Here is a 26807-nt window from a genome sequence, read left to right on the forward strand (position 1 = left end):
TCCCAAGTAAAATATAAAAAGTTTTAAAATTCAACAAATAGTTCCTAAATACATTTTTAATAAGCCTAAAATTTATATTACTCATTTTCGTGTCACCGTTTATTTTTAAAAATCATATAAGTTTGAAATTAACTTGCTTAAAATCAATCGAAGCATCATACAAGTATAATAATCATTTAACATTTATTTTTAATATACTTTTATTTATATATAGATATGTTTATAAATAATAATTATTATATATTTCATAACAACAACATTTAATATTTCAAATTATTATTTCAAATTATTATTTATATATATACACACATATCTATTTACAAATAGTTGTTCGTGAATCGTCGAGAACAGTCGAAGGTCAATTGAATATATGAAACAGTTCAAAATTTTTGAGACTTCAACATTACAGACTTTGCTTATCGTGTCGAAAACATATAAAGATTAAGTTTAAATTTGGTTGAAAATTTCCGGGTCGTCACAGTACCTACCCGTTAAAGAAATTTCGTCCCCGAAATTTGATCGAGGTCGTTGTGGATAACAATAAGAATGTTTTCATGACTTATATGAGTTGGAAATTAGAGTTTATCATCATTGAGTAATATGGATAAAACAATTTGAGTATGCGAAAAATATAAGTGAAGCTATCATAAAAGAGTGAAATGAGAAGGGTTAAAGCCAAAAATAGGCTACAAACTTACACAAATGTACCGATGTCGCCCACAAACTCATTTCCGTCCTACTGTCGCCTACAAACTTTGAAAAAATGTGCTAATATCAACATTTTGGCGTTTTGACCTGTTACATACTAATTTTGACCTGAATTTTTTTTTTTTTTTAAGAATTAAGATCCAATCCACGAACGACACGTGTCAATTTTGACCGGTTTAGGCGGTAGCAAGTCATTTTTGTTTACATTGGTACACTTTTTGAAAGTTTTTGTTTACATTGGAACACTTTTTGAAAGTTTGTAGGCGACAGTAGGACGGAAATGAGTTTGTGGGCGACATCGGTACATTTGTGTAAGTTTGTAGCCTATTTTTGGCTTTTACCCAAATGAGAAAGACATGTTCCATCATAACGTTTGACTAGTCATGGTTGAATTTAGAAAATAAGGTGCGTCTTGACTTTTGACGTCGCCTTGGTTGAATTCTGAAATTCAAGGGATTTAAAGAAAATCTTCGAAATCTAAAAGATTTGGTTCTTCGGCGAGTAAGGAAATTAAGATCTCTATAATTAAATACGGTGATCTGTCTTGATCACTCTGTCTGACATTTCCATTATAAATTAAACTTTTTTCGTTCCATTATTTTCACCATTCCTATACTTTCTTTCTTAGTTCATACATCCCAAAAGATTGTGAAATGCTTAATCCCGTTCTAATCCTTGTTCTTATTCTGACTATCGTAATGATCGTTCTTCTTTTCCAACTTCTACCAGAAGAATCTGTTTATTTCTACTATACTCTAGGGATTATTGCATTTATAATCCTCCCGTGTTTTTATATTGCTATACGCACTGATATCCACGGTTTGTAATTTCGGTGTTGTTGTTGGGCTTAATATTTTTCCCTATATATCGAAGCTTTATGCTCTTGTTTTCTATTCCCGACTTTAAACCAAGCGAATAATGGTTCAGAATTCGTAGGTATGGAATTTCGAATGAACATGACTAACGTTCTAAGAGAGATTATAATCGCACGATCTTGATTGGTTAAATTACCAGAATTCAAGAGAAAAGATAGAACTATCAAGAAAATATGTTCTTGATATGTTTATAGATTAGATAGAATGTAAGAATCGTGTAGCATGGCACATGATGACGTTATGATCTGTGAATCATCACGTTCCATTAGAAACTCAGCATGACTTACTGTAATATAATCACGTTGATCAAGTGTCATTATATTATTCTAACTCATGCATCAATTTCCAACACTACTTCAAAAGCATTCTTATTTTAAACTTGAAGGTTTACAGAATATAGAAACTAAGACAGTTTCCTTTTATGATATATCACAGATAGCTCGGAGAGATAATTTATATCGAACGAGAATATTTATGAAGATATCTTCAGAAATATTGAGGATATTAATAATGAAAGATACGATAATATCTTAGAATTTTTGAATCAAATTGTGATGAAGAAATTCATTCACGATGATTTAGAGTGATTAAGGAGCAAGGTATTCGTTAAAGATTTCATCAGAAATAGAATCATCAGGATTCTTTTATGTACAAGTTTAGTCCTTGTTCAGAGTCTCTTTCATGATTTGCTCAATTCATTTTTCAGTATCAAAATCTTTGAGCTTTTCCAACACTCCATTCTTTATCATCAAACTTTTGACTGTTAAGGCAGTCTTCAGTTTTCACTGCTTCATCAGCTTTTTCAAAACTCAGGAAACTGATTCCTAAACTAAAGCGCTTTTCAGAAATTCAGAATTGAAATTCGTAAATCCAGGAGATGGAAGTTATATTTATATATATATATATATATATATATATATATATATATATATATATATATATATATATATATATATATATATATATATATATATATATATATAAATTGTTGTCGTAGAATCATTGAGAATTTTGAGATTATCGATTGATGCCTTCCGGTACTTGGTATGGTAATTATCGTTACGAGATACCGATGAGTTCATGATAAGACTTCAATAGATAAATATATTGATTTGTCGTAGAGAGTTAAGCCAAGGAGCAACGAGGTTACTGGTACGTCTGCTGGTAATTTAGTGGAATATAAAAGATTCCCCGGTAACAATAAAAGAGCACGCAAATATATCAAGGTTATAATAAGGTTTTTTCGAACGAAAAGTCGAAGTTGACTTGCTGGAGCTGTGACAAAACTGGCTATCTCGATCAGGAGTTGCAAAGTTATTTTCGATAATAATAACACTAAAGGAATTAGCACAGCTATGTGTTAAACGTTTACTCAGGTTTCGAGTAGTTTCAGGTGCATAACTATATGCATCAATCTTTTCTTCTCGTAGATGAAGTGCGGTTGGTTCATCCTCTCGATTGAGGTGTTTTCAAGAATCATGAAAGGTTTGAACGCAGATTGTAATCGTCAAGATACAAATGAGGGTTAAGATGAAATCAAGTGGCAAACTTGAAGAAATGTTTAGTTTCATATGTTATAATCAATATTTTAATTCATTTTAATTGTCCAATGTTATTAGTCCACAGTTAACAGTCCAATAATTCATATATAGTTTAATATATAATATTCGAATTAATTAATACGTATCGTGACCCGTGTACATGTCTCAGACTCGATCACAACTCAAAGTATATATATTATTATAGAATCAACCTCAACCTGGTATAGCTAACTCTCGCATTACTGCATATAGAGTGTCTATGGTTATTCCAAATAATATATATAGATGCGTCGATATGATATGTCAAAACCTTGTATACGTGTCCCGATATTTAAAGTGCGTAAATTAATTAACGAAAATTAAATGACGATAAATAAAATTGCGAGAATTAAAATTGCGATAAATAAAATACGATAAATAAATTGCGATAAATAAATTGCGATAAATAAAATGTAATTAGTTAGCTAGGAAAAGTTAGATAGGAACAGTTAGCGTGGATTCTTAACAAAATTCTTCTCATAGTTAAAATTGTTTGTTTCTAACAAATTTTATTTTGTCAAATGTTTTCTTCATTATGCCACTTGTTGGATTCTGATAGGTCAAAATCCAAATATGAAGTTGAATGAAAATGGTTATTCTGCGGTGAACGGATTCGTATCTCTGTAGATGTAAGTAGGATAGTAAATGAATGTTGAATCAGATTCGAAGAATGTACAGTATAACTTATTAAAGTGAAATCTAAATATTCCTCAGGTATTACCTACCCGTTAAAATATTTTCACCATTAACAGTTTGTACAAAAGAATTTTTAATTACAATCTTTATGAAAATATACTTACATATATATTTTCTTCAGATGTAATCATGGATTTAATGAGTTAATAAGATATATTAAACTCATTTGATTTACATAATCTCTAAAACATTAGAAATTATATAATCGTCATGAAGAACGAAGATAATTGATGTAGAACTATACGTAGAACAATGATTATGCTCGAGATACATAATGAGATGTTGAGACGTGTGATGTTGAAACTTGGGTTGTTGGTGGTACTGGTATTGATGTTGGTGCTACTTGTAGTGACTCGAACTTTTCCATGTTTATTTATATTAATTGAATTTTATAATTACATGATTAAGTGTTTCCAACATTTAAGCAATCAAACTTGTTAAGACGTGATTAATTGAAATAGGTTTCATATAGACAATTGACCACCCAAGTTGACCGGTGATTCACGAACGTTAAAACTTGTAAAAACTATATGATGACATATATATGGTTACATATATAGTTAACATGATATTATGATAAGTAAGTATCTCATTAGGTATTTTAACTATGTGTATATACATAAAAATGAGACTATTGAATTAAGAAAACTCAAAAACGATATATATAACGATTATCGTTATAACAACGTCTTACTAAATACATATGAATCATAATAAGATATTGATACACTATGTTTAATCATGAAATGATAAGTAAACATGTCATTAAGTGTATTAACAATGAACTACATATGTTGTATTAACAATGAACTACATATGTAAAAACAAGACTACTAACTTAATGATTTCGAAACGAGACATATATGTAACGATTATCGTTGTAACAACATTTAACTGTATATATATCATACTAAGATATATTAATATATCATAATATCATGATAATGTAATAATTTAACATCTCTTTAGATATTATAAACAATGGTTTAACAACATTTAACAAGATCGTTAACCTAAAGGTTTCAAAACAACATTTACATGTAACGACTAACGATGACTTAACGACTCAGTTAAAATGTATATGCATGTAGTGTTTTAATATGTATTCATACACTTTTGAAAGACTTCAAGACACTTATCAAAATACTTCTACTTAACAAAAATGCTTACAATTACATCCTCGTTCAGTTTCATCAACAATTCTACTCGTATGCACCCGTATTCGTACTCGTACAATACACAACTTTTAGATGTATGTACTATTGGTATATACACTCCAGTGATCAGCTCTTAGCAGCCCATGTGAGTCACCTAACTCATGTGGGAACCATCATTTGGCAACTAGCATGAAATATCTCATAAAATTACAAAAATATTAGTAATCATTCATGACTTATTTACATGTAAATAAAATTACACATCCTTTATATCTAATCCATATACCAACGACCAAAAACACCTACAAACACTTTCATTCTTCAATTTTCTTCATCTAATTGATCTCTCTCAAGTTCTATCTTCAAGTTCTAAGTGTTCTTCATAAATTCTATAAGTTCTAGTTTCATAAAATCAAGAATACTTCCAAGTTTGCTAGCTTACTTCCAATCTTGTAAAGTGATCATCCAACCTCAAGAAATCTTTCTTATTTACAGTAAAATATCTTTCTAATACAAGGTAATACTCATATTCAAACTTTGATTCAATTTCTATAACTATAACAATCTTATTTCGAGTGAAAATCTTACTTGAACTTGTTTTCGTGTCATGATTCTGCTTCAAGAACTTTCAAGCCATCCAAGGATCCTTTGAAGCTAGATCTATTTTTCTCATTTCCAGTAGGTTTATCCACAAAACCTGAGGTAGTAATGATGTTCATAACATCATTCAATTCATATATATAAAACTACCTTATTCGAAGGTTTAAACTTGAAATCACTAGAACATAGTTTAGTTAATTCTAAACTTGTTCGCAAACAAAAGTTAATCCTTCTAACTTGACTTTTAAAATCAACTAAACACATGTTCTATATCTATATGATATGCTAACTTAATGATTTAAAACCTGAAAACACGAAAAATGCCGTAAAACCGGACATACGCCGTCGTAGTAACACCGCGAGCTGTTTTGGGTTTGATAATTAAAAACTATGATAAACTTTGATTTAAAAGTTGTTCTTCTGGGAAAATTATTTTTCTTATGAACATGAAACTATATCCAAAAATCATGGTTAAACTCAAAGTGGAAGTATGTTTTTCAAAATGGTCATCAAGACGTCGTTCTTTCGACTGAAATGACTACCTCTTACAAAAATGACTTGTAACTTATATTTCCGACTATAAACCTATACTTTTTCTGTTTAGATTCATAAAATAGAGTTCGATATGAAACCATATCAATTTGATTCACTCAAAACGGATTTAAAACGAAGAAGTTATGGGTAAAACAAGATTGGATATTTTTTGATTGTTGTAGCTACGGGAAATATTGTAACAAATCTATGTTAATCATATCCTAGCTAACTTATATTGTATTATACACGTATTCTAATATATTATGTAATCTTGAGATACCATAGACACATATGCAAATGTTTTGACATATCATATCGACCCATCTATATATATTATTTGAAACAACCATAGATACTCTATATGCAGTAATGTTGGAGTTAGCTATACAGGGTTGAGGTTGATTCCGAAAATATATATACTTTGAGTTGTGATCTAGCCTGAGACGTGTATACACTGGGTCGTGGATTGGGTCAAGATAATATATATATCAATTTATTTTTCTGTACATCTAACTATGGACAAATAGTTGTAGGTTACTAACGAGGACAGCTGACTTAATAAACTTAAAACATTAAAACGTATTAAAAATGTTGTAAATATATTTTGAACATACTTTGATATATATGTACATATTTGTTATAGGTTCGTGAATCGACCAGTGGCCAAGTCTTACTTCCCGATGAAGTAAAAATCTGTGAAAGTGAGTTATAGTCCCACTTTTAAAATCTAATATTTTGGGAAGAGAATACATGCAGTTTTATAAATGTTTTACGAAATAGACACAAGTAATTGAAACTACATTATATGGGTGAATGATCGAAGCCGAATATGCCCCTTTTGCTTGGTAGCCTAAGGATTAGTAAACCGATCTACTAATTGACTCGAATCCTAAAGATAGATCTATTGGGCCTAACGAACCCCATCTAAAGTACCGGATGCTTTAGTACTTCGAATTCGTTTTTATCATGTCCGAAGGATTTTCCGGAATGATAGGGGATATTCTTATATGCATCTTGTTAATGTCGGTTACCAGGTGTTCACCATATGAATGATTTTTATCTCTATGTATGGGATGTATATTGAAATATGAAATCTTGTGGTCTATTATTATGATTTGATAATATATAGGTTAAACCTATAACTCACCAACATTTTATTGATGTTTTAAGCATGTTTATTCTCAGGTGATTATTAAGAGCTTCCGCTGTTGCATACTAAAATAAAGACAAGATTTGGAGTCCATGCTTGTATGATATTATGTAAAAACTGCATTCAAGAAACTTATTTTTGATGTAATATATTCTTATTGTAAACCATTATGTAATGGTCGTGTGTAAACGGTATATTTTAGATTATCATTATTTGATAATTTACGTAATGCTTTTTAAACCTTTATAGATAAAATAAAGGTTATGATTATTTTAAAAATGAATGCAGTCTTTGAAAAACGTCTCATATAGAGGTCAAAACCTCGCAACGAAATCAATTAATATGGAACGTTTATAATCAATATGAACGGGACATTTCAGTACTGTTGGTGCCGGTGATGTTGTTGAAGCTGGTACATTTTGCACCATATTATCCAAAACAAAATGGACGTTAAGGGTAGACAACCGAATATTTTAGAAGATCTACCAGAGGATATGATTAAAGAAATCTTGTCTAGAGTCGGTCAGAATTCATCAGCACAATTAATTATGGCAAAATTAACTTGTCAAGCATTTGAAAGACTTTCCAGAAATGCCTTAGTTTATAAAAGGCTTTCCTTTGATAGGTGGGGTATATCACATTGGGGAGACCGTAAGTTACGCCGTGTTTTCTTTAAAGCGTTAAATGCGGGGAATCCAAATGCAATTTTACACTACGGGTTAAGAACCTATTTTGACTCAACATATCCTAACATAGGATTTCGTGAATTAGAAAGAGCTTCTAACATGCAACATAAAGAAACATGTTATGCTTACGGGTTAGTGATGTTCGCTTCTTACCAAAGTGAGAAAAAGAACATTGGATTGCAACTTTTAAATAAAACCTTCCCACAAGTGACGGATTCAGTAGTTGGGGTGAGAAACAAGGTTTTTAGATTATCACGGGGCTGTTGGACATTACGAAACCCTCGTCCTTTTGACGACATTACAACATGCTGCCTAGCCAATGGTCATAACGGTTATTTTCCACAAGACCAAGGATGGGAAGTCGTCTTAGTAAAACCAGAATGCATGACTTGTTTCTGGACTTATGAATTACGTGTCTTTATTTCCTTTTCTGAAGAACTTGCGTATTAACTAGATTTATCGTCAAACCTGTCCTGTATCAAAGTGTACTATATTTCATGTTATATGTAATATAGCGATGTTGTAAGTTTGAAGAATATTTATATGTGATATATTATTATAATCAGTTTTTCATATGGAATTGTAGTAGTTGAATTGTATATTAGCTACTAAGTATAAACTTAACGGGTAGGTAGTACCCGAATTTAAACTTATAAAACTCTAATATGAAGAAAAAGCTTTTATAAATGAGTTCATATTATGCTACGAAATACTATTGACTACTCTTAATATTTTGTATGATTAACTCGATTCAGTTGGCTATTTTGAAGGAAATGGCACGCTACTACTCGACACACCATGAATATGAGCGAAGAGGAATTTCGTACCTTTCTTGCTGCAAACATAGCCGCAGTACAGGCTGCGCTACATACCAACAATAACTCTGAATCTAGCAATGCAGCTAACGGCGCAAGAAATCGTGTAGGATGCTCCTACAAAGAATTCACTGCCTGCAAACCTTTAGAATTTGATGGAACCGAAGGACCAATTGGATTGAAACGGTGGACCGAGAAAGTCGAATCGGTGTTTGCCATAAGTAAGTGTACTGAAGAGGACAAAGTTAAGTACGCTACGCATACCTTCACAGGTACTGCGTTAACGTGGTGGAACACCTATCTTGAACAAGTAGGACAAAATGCTGCTTACGCACTACCGTGGTCGGCATTCAAGCAATTGATGAACGAGCAGTACCGTCCTAGAAACGAAGTCAATAAACTCAAGGCAGAACTTAGAGAGTTACGAATACAAGGGTTCAACGTTACCACATATGAACGACGATTCACAGAGTTGTGTCTATTATGTCCGGGAGCATTCGAAGATGAAGAAGAGAAGATCAACGCATTTGTAAAAGGGTTACCAGTAAGGATTCAAGAAGATGTGAGTTCACACGAGCCCGCTTCTATACAGAAGGAAAGTCGAATGGCTCATATACTCATAAATCAGATTGAGGGAAGAATTAAAGAGCAGACGGCCGAAGAAGCCAACATGAAACGACTCAAGAGGAAGTTGGAGGAAAACGGTGACAAGAGTCACCAGTACAACAACAACAACAATTACAACCACAATCGCAACAACTATCCCAACAACCGCAACAACAATCGCAACAATAACCGCAATCCTAACAATAACTACAACAAACATCCCAACAACAACAACAACAACTACAACAACCGTTTCAACAACAATAACAACCCCAACAACAACCTCAATAACAACAACGGCAACAAAAACCAAAAACAGCCATGTCATAGGTGTGAAGAAAATCATCAGGGGTTTTGCACGACATTTTGCAACAGGTGTAAAAGAAATGGTCATAGCGCAACAAAGTGTGAGGTCTACGGACCAAAGTTTAACAGAACTAAAGGAACAAATAATGTCGGAACAAGTAATGCCGAAACGAATAGTGTCGGAGCAAGTAATACCAACGCTGTTTGTTATAAAGGTGGAAAACCGGGCCACATGATTAGAAATTGCCCGAATCAGGGGAATACTAATGGGCAGGACCGTGGAAGAGTTTTCAATATTAATGCGGCAGAAGCACGGGAAGACCCGGAGCTTGTTACGGGTACGTTTCTTATTGACGATAAATCTACTTATGTTTTATTTGATTCGGGTGCGGATAGAAGCTATATGAGTAGAGAATTTTGTACTAAATTAAGTTGCCCATTGACGCCTTTGGATAGTAAATTTTTACTCGAATTAGCAAACGGTAAATTAATTTCAGCAGATAATATATGTCGGGAGAGAGAAATTAAACTGGGGGATGAAACGTTTAAAATTGATTTAATACCAGTGGAGTTAGGGAGTTTTGACGTAATAATTGGCATGGACTGGTCGAAAAAGGTGAGAGCAGAGGTCGTTTGTTACAAAAATGTGATTCGCATTATGCGTGAAAAAGGAAAACCTTTAATGATGTACGGAGAAAAGAACAACGCGAAGTTAAATCTTATTAGTAATTTGAAGGTGCAAAAACTAATAAGAAAAGGTTGTTACGTCATTCTAGCACACATCGAGGAAGTTAAACCTGAAGAAAAGAACATCAGTGATGTTCCCGTCGCAAAAGAATTTTCCGATGTATTTTCGAAAGAATTACCGGGATTACCCCCACATCGATCCGTTGAATTTCAAATAGACCTTGTACCAGGAGCTGCACCAATAGCTCGTGCTCCATACAGACTCGCACCCAGCGAAATGAAAGAATTACAAAGTCAGTTACAGGAACTTTTAGAGCGTGGTTTCATTCGACCAAGTACATCACCATGGGGAGCTCCTGTTCTGTTTGTCAAGAAGAAAGATGGTACATTCAGGTTGTGTATCGACTACTGAGAGTTGAACAAACTTACCATCGAGAACCGTTACCCATTACCGAGAATCGACGACTTATTTGATCAACTACAAGGCTCGTCGGTTTATTCGAATATTGATTTACGTTCTGGATATCACCAAATGCGGGTGAAAGAGGATGACATTCCGAAGACTGTTTTTAGGACGCGTTACGGTCATTACGAGTTTATGGTTAAGCCGTTCGGATTGACTAACGCACCAGCTGTGTTCATGGACCTCATGAACCGAGTGTGTGGGCCATATCTTGACAAGTTTGTCATTATTTTCATCGATGACATACTTATTTACTCGAAGAATGATCAAGAGCACGAAGAACATTTGAGAAAAGTGCTAGAGTTGTTGAGAAAAGAAAAACTGTACGCTAAGTTTTCAAAGTGTGCATTTTGGTTGGAAGAAGTTCAATTCATCGGTCATATAGTGAACAAAGAAGGTATTCAGGTGGATCCAGCAAAGATTGAAACCGTTGAAAAGTGGGAAATCCCGAAAACTCCGAAACACATACGCCAATTTTTAGGGCTAGCTGGTTATTACAGGAGATTCATCCAAGATTTTTCCAAAATAGCAAAACCCTTGACTGCATTAACGCATAAAGGGAGGAAATTTGAATGGAAGGATGAACAAGAAAAAGCGTTTCAATTATTGAAGAAGAAGTTAACTACGGCACCTATATTGTCATTACCTGTAGGGAATGATGATTTTGTGATATATTTTGATGCCTCAAAGCAAGGTCTCGGTTGTGTATTAATGCAACGAACGAAAGTAATTGCTTATGCGTCTAGACAATTGAAGATTCACGAGCAGAATTATACGACGCGTGATTTGAAATTAGGCGCGGTTGTTTTTGCATTAAAGACTTGGAGGCACTACTTATATGGGGTCAAAAGTATTATATATACCGACCACAAAAGTCTTCAACACATATTTAATCAGAAACAACTGAACATGAGGCAGCGCAGGTGGATTGAATTGTTGAATGATTACGACTTTGAGATTCGTTACCACCCAGAGTAGGCAAATATGGTAGCCGACGCCTTGAGCAGAAAGGACAGAGAACCCATTCGTGTAAAATCAATGAATATAATGATTCACACTAATCTTACTACTCAAATAAAGGAGGCACAACAAGGAGTTTTAAAAGAGGAAAACTTAAAGCATGAAATATCCAAAGGATCATAGAAGTATCTTAATATTCGGGAAGACGCAACCCGGTATAGGGCTGAAAGAATTTGGGTACCAAAATTTGGAGATATGAGAGAAATGGTACTTAGAGAAGCTCATAAAACCAGATACTCAATACATCCTGGAACGGGGAAGATGTACAAAGATCTCAAGAAACATTTTTGGTGGCCGGGTATGAAAGTCGATGTTGCTAAATACGTAGGAGAATGTTTGACGTGTTCTAAGGTCAAAGCGGAGCATCAGAAACCATCAGGTCTACTTCAACAACCCAAAATCCCGGAATGGAAATGGGAAAACATTACCATGGATTTCATCACTAAATTGCTAAGGACTGCAAGTGGTTTTGATACTATTTGGGTAATAGTTGATCGTCACACCAAATCAACACACTTCCTGCCAATAAGAGAAGATGACAAGATGGAGAAGTTAACACGACTGTATTTGAAGGAAGTTGTCTCCAGACATGGAATACCAATCTCTATTATCTCTGATAGGGATAGCAGATTTATTTCAAGATTCTGGCAGACATTACAGCAAGCATTAGGCACTCGTCTAGACATGAGTACTGCTTATCATCCACAAACTGATGGGCAGAGCGAAAGGATGATACAAACGCTTGAAGACATGCTACGAGCATGTGTTATTGATTTTGAAAACAGTTGGGATCAACACCTTCCGTTTGCAGAATTTTCCTACAACAATAGCTACCATTCAAGCATTGAGATGGCGCCGTTTGAAGCACTCTATGGTAGAAAGTGCAGGTCTCCGATTTGTTGGAGTGAAGTGGGGGATAGACATATTACGAGTTCGGAAATAATACAAGAAACTACCGAGAAGATCATCCAAATTCAACAGCGGTTGAAAACCGCCCAAAGTAGACAAAAGAGCTACGCTGACATTAAAAGAAAAGATATAGAATTTGAAATTGGAGAGATAATCATGCTTAAAGTTGCACCTTGGAAAGGCGTTGTTCAATTTGGTAAACGAGGGAAATTAAACCCAACGTATATTGGACCATTCAAGGTTATTGATCGCGTCGGATCAGTAGCTTACCGACTTGAGTTACCTCAACAACTCGCGGCTGTACATAACACTTTCCACGTCTCGAATTTGAAGAAATGTTTTGCTAAAGAATATCTCACTATTCCGTTAGACAAAATTCAAATTAACGAAAAACTTCAATTTATCGAAGAACCCGTCGAAATAATGGATCGTGAGGTTAAAAGACTTAAGCAAAACAAGATACCAATTGTTAAGGTTCGATGGAATGCTTGTAGAGGACCTGAGTTCACCTGGGAACGAGAAGATCAGATGAAGAAGAAATACCCGCACTTATTTCCAGAAGATACGTCAACACCTCCAACTGCTTAAAATTTCGGGACGAAATTTATTTAGCGGGTAGGTACTGTAGTGACCCGAACTTTTTCATGTTTATTTATATTAATTGAATTTAATAATTACATGATTAAGTGTTTCCAACATGTTAAGCAGTCAAACTTGTTAAGACGTGATTGATTGAAATAGGTTTCATATAGACAATTGACCACCCAAGTTGACCGGTGATTCACGAACGTTAAAACTTGTAAAAACTATATGATGACATATATATGGTTACATATATAGTTAAAATGATATTATGATAAGTAATTATCTCATTAGGTATTTTAACTATGTGTATATACATAAAAATGAGACTATTGAATTAAGAAAACTCAAAAACGTTATATATAACGATTATCGTTACTACGACGTCTTACTAAATACATATGAATCATAATAAGATATTGATACACTATGTTTAATCATGAAATGATAAGTAAACATGTCATTAAGTGTATTAACAATGAACTACATATGTAAAAACAAGACTACTAACTTAATGATTTCGAAACGAGACATATATGTAACGATTCTCGTTGTAACAACATTTAACTGTATATATATCATACTAAGATATATTAATATATCATAATATCATGATAATGTAATAATTTAACATCTCTTTAGATATTATAAACAATGGTTTAACAACATTTAACAAGATCGTTAACCTAAAGGTTTCAAAACAACATTTACATGTAACGACTAACGATGACTTAACGACTCAGTTAAAATGTATATATATGTAGTGTTTTAATATGTATTCATACACTTTTGAAAGACTTCAATACACTTATCAAAATACTTCTACTTAACAAAAATGCTTACAATTACATCCTCGTTCAGTTTCATCAACAATTCTACTCGTATGCACCCGTATTCGTACTCGTACAATACACAACTTTTAGATGTATGTACTATTGGTATATACACTCCAGTGATCAGCTCTTAGCAGCCCATGTGAGTCACCTAACACATGTGGGAACCATCATTTGACAACTAGCATGAAATATCTCATAAAATTACAAAAATATTAGTAATCATTCATGACTTATTTACATGTAAACAAAATTACACATCCTTTATATCTAATCCATATACCAACAACCAAAAATACCTACAAACACTTTCATTCTTCAATTTTCTTCATCTAATTGATCTCTCTCAAGTTCTATCTTCAAGTTCTAAGTGTTCTTCATAAATTCTATAAGTTCTAGTTTCATAAAATCAAGAATACTTCCAAGTTTGCTAGCTTACTTCCAATCTTGTAAAGTGATCATTCAACCTCAAGAAATCTTTCTTATTTACAGTAAGATATCTTTCTAATACAAGGTAATACTCATATTAAAACTTTGATTCAATTTCTATAACTATAACAATCTTATTTCGAGTGGAAATCTTACTTGAACTTGTTTTCGTGTCATGATTCTGCTTCAAGAACTTTCAAGCCATCCAAGGATCCTTTGAAGCTAGATCTATTTTTCTCATTTCCAGTAGGTTTATCCACAAAACCTGAGGTAGTAATGATGTTCATAACATCATTCGATTCATATATATAAAACTACCTTATTCGAAGGTTTAAACTTGAAATCACTAGAACATAGTTTAGTTAATTCTAAACTTGTTCGCAAACAAAAGTTAATCCTTCTAACTTGACTTTTAAAATCAACTAAACACATGTTTTATATCTATATGATATGCTAACTTAGTGATTTAAAACCTGGAAACACGAAAAATACCGTAAAACCGGACATACGCCGTCGTAGTAACACCGCGAGCTGTTTTGGGTTTGATAATTAAAAACTATGATAAACTTTGATTTAAAAGTTGTTCTTCTGGGAAAATTATTTTTCTTATGAACATGAAACTATATCCAAAAATCATGGTTAAACTCAAAGTGGAAGTATGTTTTTCAAAATGGTCATCAAGACGTCGTTCTTTCGACTGAAATGACTACCTCTTACAAAAACGACTTGTAACTTATATTTCCGACTATAAACCTATACTTTTTCTGTTTAGATTCATAAAATAGAGTTCAATATGAAACCATAGCAATTTGATTCACTCAAAACGGATTTAAAACGAAGAAGTTATGGGTAAAACAAGATTGGATATTTTTTGATTGTTGTAGCAACGGGAAATATTGTAACAAATCTATGTTAATCATATCCCAGCTAACTTATATTGTATTATACATGTATTCTAATATATTATGTAATCTTGGGATACCATAGACACATATGTAAATGTTTTGACATATCATATTGACCCATCTATATATATTATTTGGAACAACCATAGATACTCTATATGCAGTAATGTTGGAGTTAGCTATACAGGGTTGAGGTTGATTCCAAAAATATATATGCTTTGAGTTGTGATCTAGCCTGAGACGTGTATACACTGGGTCGTGAATTGGGTCAAGATAATATATATATCAATTTATTTTTCTGTACATCTAACTATGGACAAATAGTTGTAGGTTACTAACGAGGACAGCTGACTTAATAAACTTAAAACATTAAAACGTATTAAAAATGTTGTAAATATATTTTGAACATATTTTGATATATATGTACATATTTGTTATAGGTTCGTGAATCGACCAGTGGCCAAGTCTTACTTTCCGATGAAGTAAAAATCTGTGAAAGTGAGTTATAGTCCCACTTTTAAAATCTAATATTTTGGGATGAGAATACATGCAGTTTTATAAATGTTTTACGAAATAGACACAAGTAATTGAAACTACATTATATGGGTGAATGATCGAAGCCGAATATGCCCCTTTTGCTTGGTATCCTAAGAATTAGTAAACCGATCTACTAATTGACGCGAATCCTAAAGATAGATCTATTGGGCCTAACGAACCCCATCCAAAGTGCCGGATGCTTTAGTACTTCGAATTCATTTTTATCATGTCCGGAGGATTTTCCGGAATGATAGGGGATATTCTTATATGCATCTTGTTAATGTCGGTTACCAGGTGTTCACCATATGAATGATTTTTATCTCTATGTATGGGATGTATATTGAAATATGAAATCTTGTGGTCTATTATTATGATTTGATAATATATAGGTTAAACCTATAACTCACCAACATTTTGTTGATGTTTTAAGCATGTTTATTCTCAGGTGATTATTAAGAGCTTCCGCTGTTGCATACTAAAATAAGGACAAGATTTGGAGTCCATGCTTGTATGATATTATGTAAAAACTGCATTCAAGAAACTTATTTTTGATGTAATATATATTCTTATTGTAAACCATTATGTAATGGTCGTGTGTAAACGGTATATTTTAGATTATCATTATTTGATAATCTACGTAATGCTTTTTAAACCTTTATAGATAAAATAAAGGTTATGGTTGTTTTAAAAATGAATGCAGTCTTTGAAAAACGTCTCATATAGAGGTCAAAACCTCGCAACGAAATCAATTAATATGGAACGTTTATAATCAATATGAACGGGACATTTCAGTACTGTTGGTGCCAGTGATGTTGTTGAAGCTGGTACGTTTTGCACCATATTTTCCAAGGCTACAACTCGGGCGCGCAGCTCGTTAACTTATTACTCCGGGATGATTGTCGGTAGGAACGAGCGAATGAATAAGGTTTAGAATTGTGGGTAGAATATAATCATGTCGAGCTACTCTGGAAATGAGAGAGAAGATGGTATTACGAACAGGTTCGCCGGTAAGTGCTTCAGGTTCTTCACCAAGAGGTGAATTCGGTTGATAGAAGGGATCGCCTTCTCGCCTCCACTAATTAAGTAAATTACGAACCCATCCTAATTTCATCCAAAATAGATGATGGTTAAGTGGTTGATCCATTCCGGTTACACTGTCTTCGGAGTTCAGGTGAATATCCACATCGAAATAGCTGTCGGAGTTCGAGGGACTTGAACTAGTTGTGAGTTCTATAATGTATGGTTAGATAAAGGGTTTTCGATATGAAATGAGTTTCGGATATCGGATGGTATTCTAATTTTATAGAATACTTATATATATAGAATAAAAAATTTCATATATTACGGAGGAATTTACGGAATATGTCAGGCAAGGTTTACAGTAACAGATACGCTAAGATATGAATTTATCTATACACTGTCTATGCAATAGAGGCAGTAAGATGTGTCTAGACTTTAAGGATGATAAGCAAATAATTTTCGACACTAAATGATAAGCAAAACTTTTGACATGTAGACACGGACGAAGTCCAGACCCACTAATGCATCTAAACAACTATCAGTTAGACATACTAATGCAAGACCTAATTCGCTAAGACCACCGCTCTGATACCAACTGAAAGAACCCGATCATATACATTATAAACGATTCTCAATAGTTGATTACATCGCGAGGTATTTGACCTCTATATGATACATTTTTCAGACATTGCATTCGTTTTTAAAAGATAAACTCTCTTTACATCGAAAATTGACATGCATGCATACCATTTCATAATATCCAACTATAAATGACCTAATCCGTCATTTACTTAATAATAATCTCTATTGAACTCAACGACTTGAATGCAATGTCTTTTGAAATATGCCATGAATGACTCCAAGTAATGTCTTTAAAATGAGCAAATGCACAGCGGAAGATTTCTTTAACACCTGAGAATAAACATGCTTTAAAGTGTCAACCAAAAGGTTGGTGAGTTCATTAGTTTATTATAATCGATCATTTTCATCATTTTAATAGACCACAAGAATTTCATTTCCATTTCTCATAAATATACGTCCCATGCATAGAGACAAAAATTATTCATATGGATTGAACACCTGGTAACCGACATTAACAAGATGCATATAAGAATATCCCCTATCATTCCAGGAAAATCCTTCGGACATGATAAAAACGAATTCGAAGTACTAAAGCATCCGGTACTTTGGATGGGGCTCGTTAGGCCCAATAGATCTATCTTTAGGATTCGCGTCAATTAAGGGTGCACTAATTCTCAAAATTAGTGATGTTCCATAATTCTTAGATTACCAGGCTAAAAGGGGCATATTCGGCTTCGATCATTCAACCATATAATGTAGTTTCGCTTACTTGTGTCTATTTCGTAAAACATTTATAAAAGCGCATGTATTCTCAGTCCCAAAAATATATATTGCGAAAGCATTTAAAAAGGGAGCAAATGAAACTCACAATACGATATTTTGTATAAAAATATTCATACGACGATACTGAACAATGCAGGGTTGACCTCGGATTCACGAACCTATATCATTTGTATATATATTAAAACGTATAATCGTAATCGAACAATTATATATATTATTATTAGTGATATAATTTTTTATATTAGTAACTTTTATATTTCATTATTATTATATATTAATTTTATACATATATAAAAATATAAATTTTATTATGTCATATTTATTAAATATTATATATATATATATATATATATATATATATATATATATATATATATATATATATATATATATATATATATATATATATATATATATATTTCATTTGTGTGTTTAAATAGTAATTATAACAATACTAGAATGATATTAGTAGTGATTATAATGATAATAATGATAATACTAGTATTAATAATAATGATAATAATATTAATGATTCTCATAATAAGAATATTAATGATAGTTTTATTAATAAATCTTATAATAATAATAATAACAGTTTTTAAATGAAAAGTTTAGTAATATTAATTATAAATAAGTTAATAATATTAATGTTTAAAAATGATACTAATACTAATATTAATTAAAAATAATGATAACATTAATAAGCATAATCATAATAACAATAATAATACCTAAATGATAAGATTAATAATAATTTTTAAAAATATATATACTAATGATAATAACGTCTTTAATACTTATAAATATAAATATGACATTAGTAATAATAATTATAATTCTAACAATCATAATAATAATAATAATAATAATAATAATAATAATAATAATAATCATAACAATAATTAATAATACACATAATATTAATAATAATAAGGATAATAATAATAAAAGTAATTGTGTATACCCTTAAAGCTTTGTCTAAAAAGAATGCTCCAGACGGGACTCGAACCCGAGACCTCTCGCTAATATGCCAACACCCCAAACCATCGAGTCATATCTATTTTCTTGATCTAATCTCGGACTCTTTAATACTTAACCCGTATTTTTCTGTTCTCATCTACAGCCCAACAAAAATAAGGACTCGGCCCAATTAATAAACAAAAGGATTCGGCCCAATTATAAACCCCAAGTCTAGCAGCCCAATGGCAGAACAATACCCTATACAGCAGATATTTTTGGTGGGTTTCGTTTTGATAACAGAACCTTCGAACGGCAGTAAAAGGAAAGAAAAAAAATACAGTTATGATCATCCTTTTCATACCATCATCATCATACTCTATGATCTTTCCAGTCTATCATCATCATTAATCGATATTACCATCGATCATCTTAATCATCATCGTTTCATCTTTTGTGTTTCATCGTCGACATACATCATCATCGTGTCCTTCTTTCTACGAACTCATCATCACTTATGTCATCCCATTCATCATTTAACTTGTATCATAACAGTCCACACATGTATCATTGTATCATCACCTATGTCATAATACACATGCTCACTGTATCCTCCTTATTCATCATCACTCAAGGTTCATCCTAAAACATTAATCATCACTAACATCTATCGAATGCAATAGCGGCAGTGATTTATTTACAATTGGGTTAGAGGCCCAATATCTAAGGAGTTAGTCCACATACCGGCCCATCACAAATTCAAAATCCTGCAGCCCCTAATGAATCTCCTAGAATTAAGTTGGTACGTGAATTGAAAAGAGATTAGCCGTGGTCCACCAAACACTTTAACGGGTAAGTGGGAAACATAAATAATAATAAAAAAATATGCGATGGTGGATTGGATTTGCAGATGGTGGTGTTTGTTTTATCAACGAACAACAACTGCAATAAAAGGGGTTCGATGGTTTAGCTTGTGGTTTGTTCGAAACAGAAGGCAGAAGCTGAGCAGCAGCACGTGTTGTGATGATGATTGTTTTGATCACGATGAAGATGGACAACAGTCAAATAGGAGAGATAGAGAGACGTGGAGAGAGAGAGAGAGAGAGAGAGAAAGAGTGGTGTTCTTGAAGATGGGGTTGGCGGTTTTGGATGTGACCGGAGGTGGTGTTCGTAGTAATAGAAGTCGAGCAAGAAGGGTTCGATGGTTTGGTTTGAGGTTCAACTGTTCAAGTACAAGAAAGATGAGGGTGATGTTCTTTGTTGTTTGTAGTTTATGATTATCCAAAGTAGACACAGCAAAAACGAATAGAAAAAGTTTGTTAGGTGATTATCTTGTATGTGGGTGTGCGTATGGCAGTTTGTGGTTGTCGGGTGGAAGTGGTGATCGATGAACCAGAAATAGTAGTAGCATATCAGTAACCGTAAAGTGATCAAATAGGTTTATGGGTGTTGATGAAGGTGACGATCAAAGGTGATGGTTAAGGTTGAGGAGGATGGTGGCGGTTCTTGGTGGTGGAGGGTTGTCCGGTGGTCGATCATGGTTATGGTGCTAGGTTGGTTCAAAGACACTCAATTATAGAAATATGGAGCAGTGGTGGTTGTGTGTTGCTTCTTGATGTTATGCGAGGTGTATATAAAATAGTTATTAAATTTAGCAGAAAACACTATTAAATACGATACAATTTTACACAAGATATTTATTTATTTATAGAATGGATATACTTAAACCTTGCTACAACACTTATAGGCAGTGTACCTAATCGTAAAGTAGTGTAGTTTTTAGTAAGTCCGGTTCGTTCCACAGGGAAATCTTTAAACAAAGCTCAACGCTATATTAGTTTACTTTTATAAAAATACAAACATATATATAAGTAATATTATTATTATAAAGGGGGTTTTTACCGTTTAATGACCGGTTTGTCGATTTTAAGACTTTAGTCGCAGTTAAAACCTAATGTAAAATATAATGACCGGTTTGTCGATTTTAAGACTTTAGTCGCCGTTAAAACCTAATGTAAAATATAAAATAAATACAAGACTTAAATTAAAGCGTAAAGTAAATAACGATAATGAAATTGCGAATAATAAAAGTGCGATAAAATAAACTTGCGATAATTAAAAAGTACGATAATTAAAAATGCAATTAAATATAATAACAATAAAAAATGCGATAATTAGAAGTACAATTAAATATAAAATAAAGGAAATTAAATATAAAATAAAAGAATTATGCTTATTTAAACTTCCGTAATCATGATGTTTGACGTGTTGATTTTAGTTTTATGCCCATGGGTTAATTGTCCTTTGTCCTGGATTATTTAATATGTCCGTCTGGTTTTTGTCCATAATAGTCCATCAGTCATAAATATAAAGTGCGAGTGTCCTCGTCAAATTATTATTATACCCGAAGTTAAATATTCCAACTAATTGGGGATTCGAATTGTAACAAGGTTTTAATACTTTGTTTAATGAATACACCAGGTTATCGACTGCGTGTAAACCAAGGTTTTACTACTTTGTTAACAATTACACCAATTACCCTTGAATGTAATTTCACCCCTGTTTTAATTATTCTAGTGGCTATTAATCCATTCCCGTGTCCGGTTAAATGAACGATTATTCGTACATATAAATACCCCGCCCATCGTGTCCGATTGAGTGTATATGGTAATTTATAGGGACGCCCAATTGTAAATCTTTATATTAACATTAACAAACTATCATTTAGTTAAACAAATATAAAGCCCATTAATAGCCCATAGTCTAATTTCCACAAGTGTCGTTCTTTTGTCCAAACCCCAATTATGGTACAAAGCCCAATTACCCAATTTTAGTAATTAGCCCAACATCATGATTACTTCATTTTAAATAAGCATAATAATAACTTAGCTACGAGACATTAATGTAAAAAGGTTGAACATAACTTACAATGATTAAAAATAGCGTAGCGTTACACGGACAGAATTTCGACTTACATCCTTACAATATTCGCTAACATACCCTTATTATTAGAATTATAATTAAAATTAAAATATAAATTATATATATATATATATCGTTTACGTATGATAAGAAGAAGAAAAAGATTGTGAATTGTGATCAGAATTCGGTTGGCTTTATAGGGATTTTCGTTTTTTGGGGCTCCGCGACTCGCGGTGAATTTTGCCTTCAAACTCCGCGAGTCGCGAAGGTTACTTTTACAGCTCAGAGGAGTTTGGCTCTTTGTTTACCGACGGTTTATAATATATATATAATATATATATAATTAATATAATTAATTATATATTATATTATATTTATATACATAGTTAACTTGTAATTTTTAGTCCGTTGCGTCGAGCGTTAAGAGTTGACTCTGGTCCCGGTTCCGGATTTTCGAACGTCCTTGCGTACAATTTTATATTTTGTACTTTGCGTTTTGAATCTTGTACTCTTGTAATTTCGAGACGTTTCTTATCAATAATTGGAACCTTTTTGATTGTCTTTTGTACTTTTGAGCTTTTTGGTCGTTTGCATCTTCAATTCGTCGAATCTGTCTTTTGTCTTCACCTTTTATTATTTAAACGAATATCACTTGTAAATAGAACAATTGCAACTAAAAGCTTGTCTTTCTTGAGGAATAATGCTATGAAATATATGTTCGTTTTTAGCATTATCAAATATTCCCACACTTGAGCGTTGCTTGTCCTCAAGCAATATTGTCTTGAAATACTAGAATCACTTCTTTATTCTTCACACTTTGTACATCAGTGATTTCCTATACGGCGGTATAAACAATGGTAGTAACGATATGGTTTACAGTCCCACATGACTATAAAAATTTAGATCCATTAAGGAAATTGGATCTTTATGAAAACATTTGATCTTTTGAAATCTAGTTTTTACCCTAGATAAGTTTTCCGGGATAACCCTTTACCGGTGTTTGCAAAATATTTTTGTGGGTTTGGTGGGTTTCAGATTTGAAAATTTTAGCTCAAAACTTGCGGTTTTGTGTCACCCACTTGCTAACCTTGTATTTGGAAAGCAACACGTCCAGTTTACTTGTCCCGTATATTACCTTTCGGCAAACTACCGTCCGGTTGTAAAGGAAAGCGTTGAACAAGCAACTGTTAAGGCAATGTCCCGTGACATGCTTTTGATTATGGTCTATAACGTGTCGGACGCAATTACTATCCTTGGTCGGAGCAATAGTAAAGCTCACCCTTATAATTTTTCGGTCTGGCATAAGGTCCTGTCTTTGACCACTATGCAACCACCGTTCTTACGGTTGACACCCGATTTAGTTCAGGTGACCTAATGAATTCCAGGTGAATTCCTAGGATTTTACGTTCAATGGTAATGAACGCATTGAAAATGGGGTTTTCAGAAAACAAATCGGTTTGTAATTTTGATCAAAATATTTTCTCGTTCAAGCTCGAGTTTAGATATCATTGAATTCCATGAGTTTGTAATTCTCAATCTTTAAGGTCAATCTCTAGGATTGAGTAATATCAGTCTTAAAAGCTGATTTTTAATCTTTAAGGAGATTATCCTTTCTGGGGATCTGATTCATTAGTCTTATCCAGCTAATTTGCATGGTGCCCCCCCATTTTACGAGATAAATCCTTCTCATGGTTAGGATAAATCTGACCACTTGGCGACCCTGTTTAATGCTGAGGTCCGTGGATTTCCTGCTGATTTTAATGATGACTTTTCTAGATTTTTCGTCAACCTACAGCTGGTCTGGACGACAACTTCATGACCTAAATCAAGAAGCGCGTTTCTTTTTCGGAAGACTTTACTTCCTTTTAATGATGGAATTGATTCATCGTGTAGATCCATCTCTTCTTTTCTTTCATCGGGTAAAACAGTTTAGTTTAGTCCAAAGCAAAAGTATTTTCAGTTATTTGTTACAGATATATGTGACATATGTTTAAGATAACTTGGTAAATTTTCCCACACTTGGCTTTTATTTTCCTTTTTATCGTCCTCTATTCCATTTTAAATGAATTTTAACATTTTAGTTTGTTTCTTAATTTATGTCCTTTCCGAGGTAACAATAATTTCGGTGTTAAAACCTAGTTTTATCGTTCATAAATATGTATAAACATGATTTTGAATTCATTTTAATTGAAAATTTTGAAAAATTTTACTAGAATTGGGTAGTCAGTATATAAGACTAGGGCTGTTCTTTATTATCAGAGAGCACTAGATTCTAATACAACTACTGCTTTACTAGTATTTTTAATGGTAACCAAGTGTTTAAGATAAAAATTTTAAAATCCGAAAGAATTTAACCCCTTCCCACACTTAAGATCTTGCAATGCCCTCATTTGCAAGAAATCAGTAACAATTTAAATTATTGAGGGTGATTTGTGTGAAAATGATTAAATTTTTACCAAAGTTTCCAAATATATTGGCGTTTGTTTGCTGAATGATAAATGGTGCACATCATTTGTTCATTCCGTCTTGTTGTTATTTCACATATATTTTGCATCTTGTCGTCAAAATTAGTTGCTTTTGCTGAACTTAATGCCAGTCTTTGAAAATGCGTTGTTTTACCCTGTTGTGTACATAAGATAAACTGCAAACATATATACATATTTTTGAAGTTTGGTATATTACCCCACATTCAAAAATTATTAAAATCTAAGAATAAAAGTTAGACAATTATAAAAATGATTACAATATTAACAAAAGTATTAAATGTATCAATAATTATAAATTACAAAATAAAAAAATAATAAGTAAACTAAGGATGATATTGGTACCAATAGGGGTTCCAGGCATAACCATAAGTGCTATAGAATGCTTCGGCAGGGTCATACGTAGGATATGGTGGCTGCATCTCTATAGACCAAGGAGGGAAGATGGGTTTCGGTGTAGGAATATAGTTTCTACCTATATGTTGGCAATGAGCTATGATTTGGTTCTGATGAACTTGCCAATCTTCAAATGCTCTCTGTCTAGCATTTTCGTATTCCTGAGAAGCTATAAACCTATGCATTTCTTGCATCTCATTCCCCCCTCCTACATTACCTTGTTGTTGGTTTCTCTCCACCTGTGGATGTCTACCATGGTATCGTACTGCGGCGTTATTTCGCCTCTTCAAAACTTTCGCACCATGGTATACATTTAAACCTATAGTATCGCGGGGTTCCGGTTCTTCTACTAATAATCCCCCCCGACTTATATCCACACCGAGATATTCACTAATCAAAGTAATAAAAATTCCACCTCCTATTATGCTATGTGGTCGCATCCCCCGAACCATAGCTGATAAATAATAACCCACACAATATGGTATACTTACAGCGCTCTGTGGGTCTCGAATACACATATGGTAAAACAAATCCTGTTCATTTACTTTTTCCTTGTTCTTACCCCTTTGTGTAATCGAATTAGCTAAAAACCTATGTATCACTCTTAATTCGGCTCTATCTATATCCAAATAAGAGTAATTTCCCCCTTTGAAACGGTGATGGCTTGTCATTTGACTCCACACACCGTGTGTATCAAAATTCTCATCTATCTTTCTACCGTTTAGTATCGATCCTCTACAATCGGCAGACGCTAACTCCTCAGGCGTATATATACATAAAGCCTGAGCCATGTCCAGTAAAGACATGTGGCGCATCGAACCGCCTAACAAAAATCTAATAAAAGAATGATCGGTTAAACTAGCTACCCGATCATTCAACTCTATACTACATAACAATTCTTCACACCATACTTTATATACAGGTATACGTATGGTGAATAAATGTACCCAGTCATTAAAAGAAGAATTACCATACCTCTGTACAAGTAATTCCCTAATTGGCCCGGCCAATTCTACAGCTTCTAAGGGTCCTCATTCTATGACCCTCGGTACCTCAACAACCTTAGAATGAAGAGTATGCAAACCCCGTTGATATTTTGGATAATCTATCCAAAGTCTGTCAAATCTCAGGTTCGGGTGCAACTCTTCCAAGTGCATATCAGAAAAGGTCATGACTGGATGAGGTATATCCTGCTTGTAGTAGTTATCCACCTCCTGTTGTTCCAAATTCTCAGCAGGAGCATTGCGGGCTTGGGATGAAGATTCACCCCTTTCATTCTGCAAAACACATCAAACACAATTTTTGTGCATCCAAATATGCATTAGTGTCAGCAAAATCATCAATCAAAATAATTACAATGACATTATCAATTTATATCAAACTTAAGCTCATTTTCACATTTTTATCAAATCTACACTTTTTCAAATAAGCATATACGAAACTGTTCGCCAAGTTCATAAACATTCAACTCAAATAACATGTCAAAATAATCATTACTAGCAATTAAACAAGTCTCAAATGGCATTATCTTTCAAAAATCAAGTTCATGAATTTTAGACTTGAAAAAGTCCACTTTAATTCTCAAA

Source organism: Rutidosis leptorrhynchoides, chromosome 7, assembly GCF_046630445.1.
Source record: "Rutidosis leptorrhynchoides isolate AG116_Rl617_1_P2 chromosome 7, CSIRO_AGI_Rlap_v1, whole genome shotgun sequence".
NCBI classification, from domain to species: Eukaryota; Viridiplantae; Streptophyta; class Magnoliopsida; order Asterales; family Asteraceae; genus Rutidosis; species Rutidosis leptorrhynchoides.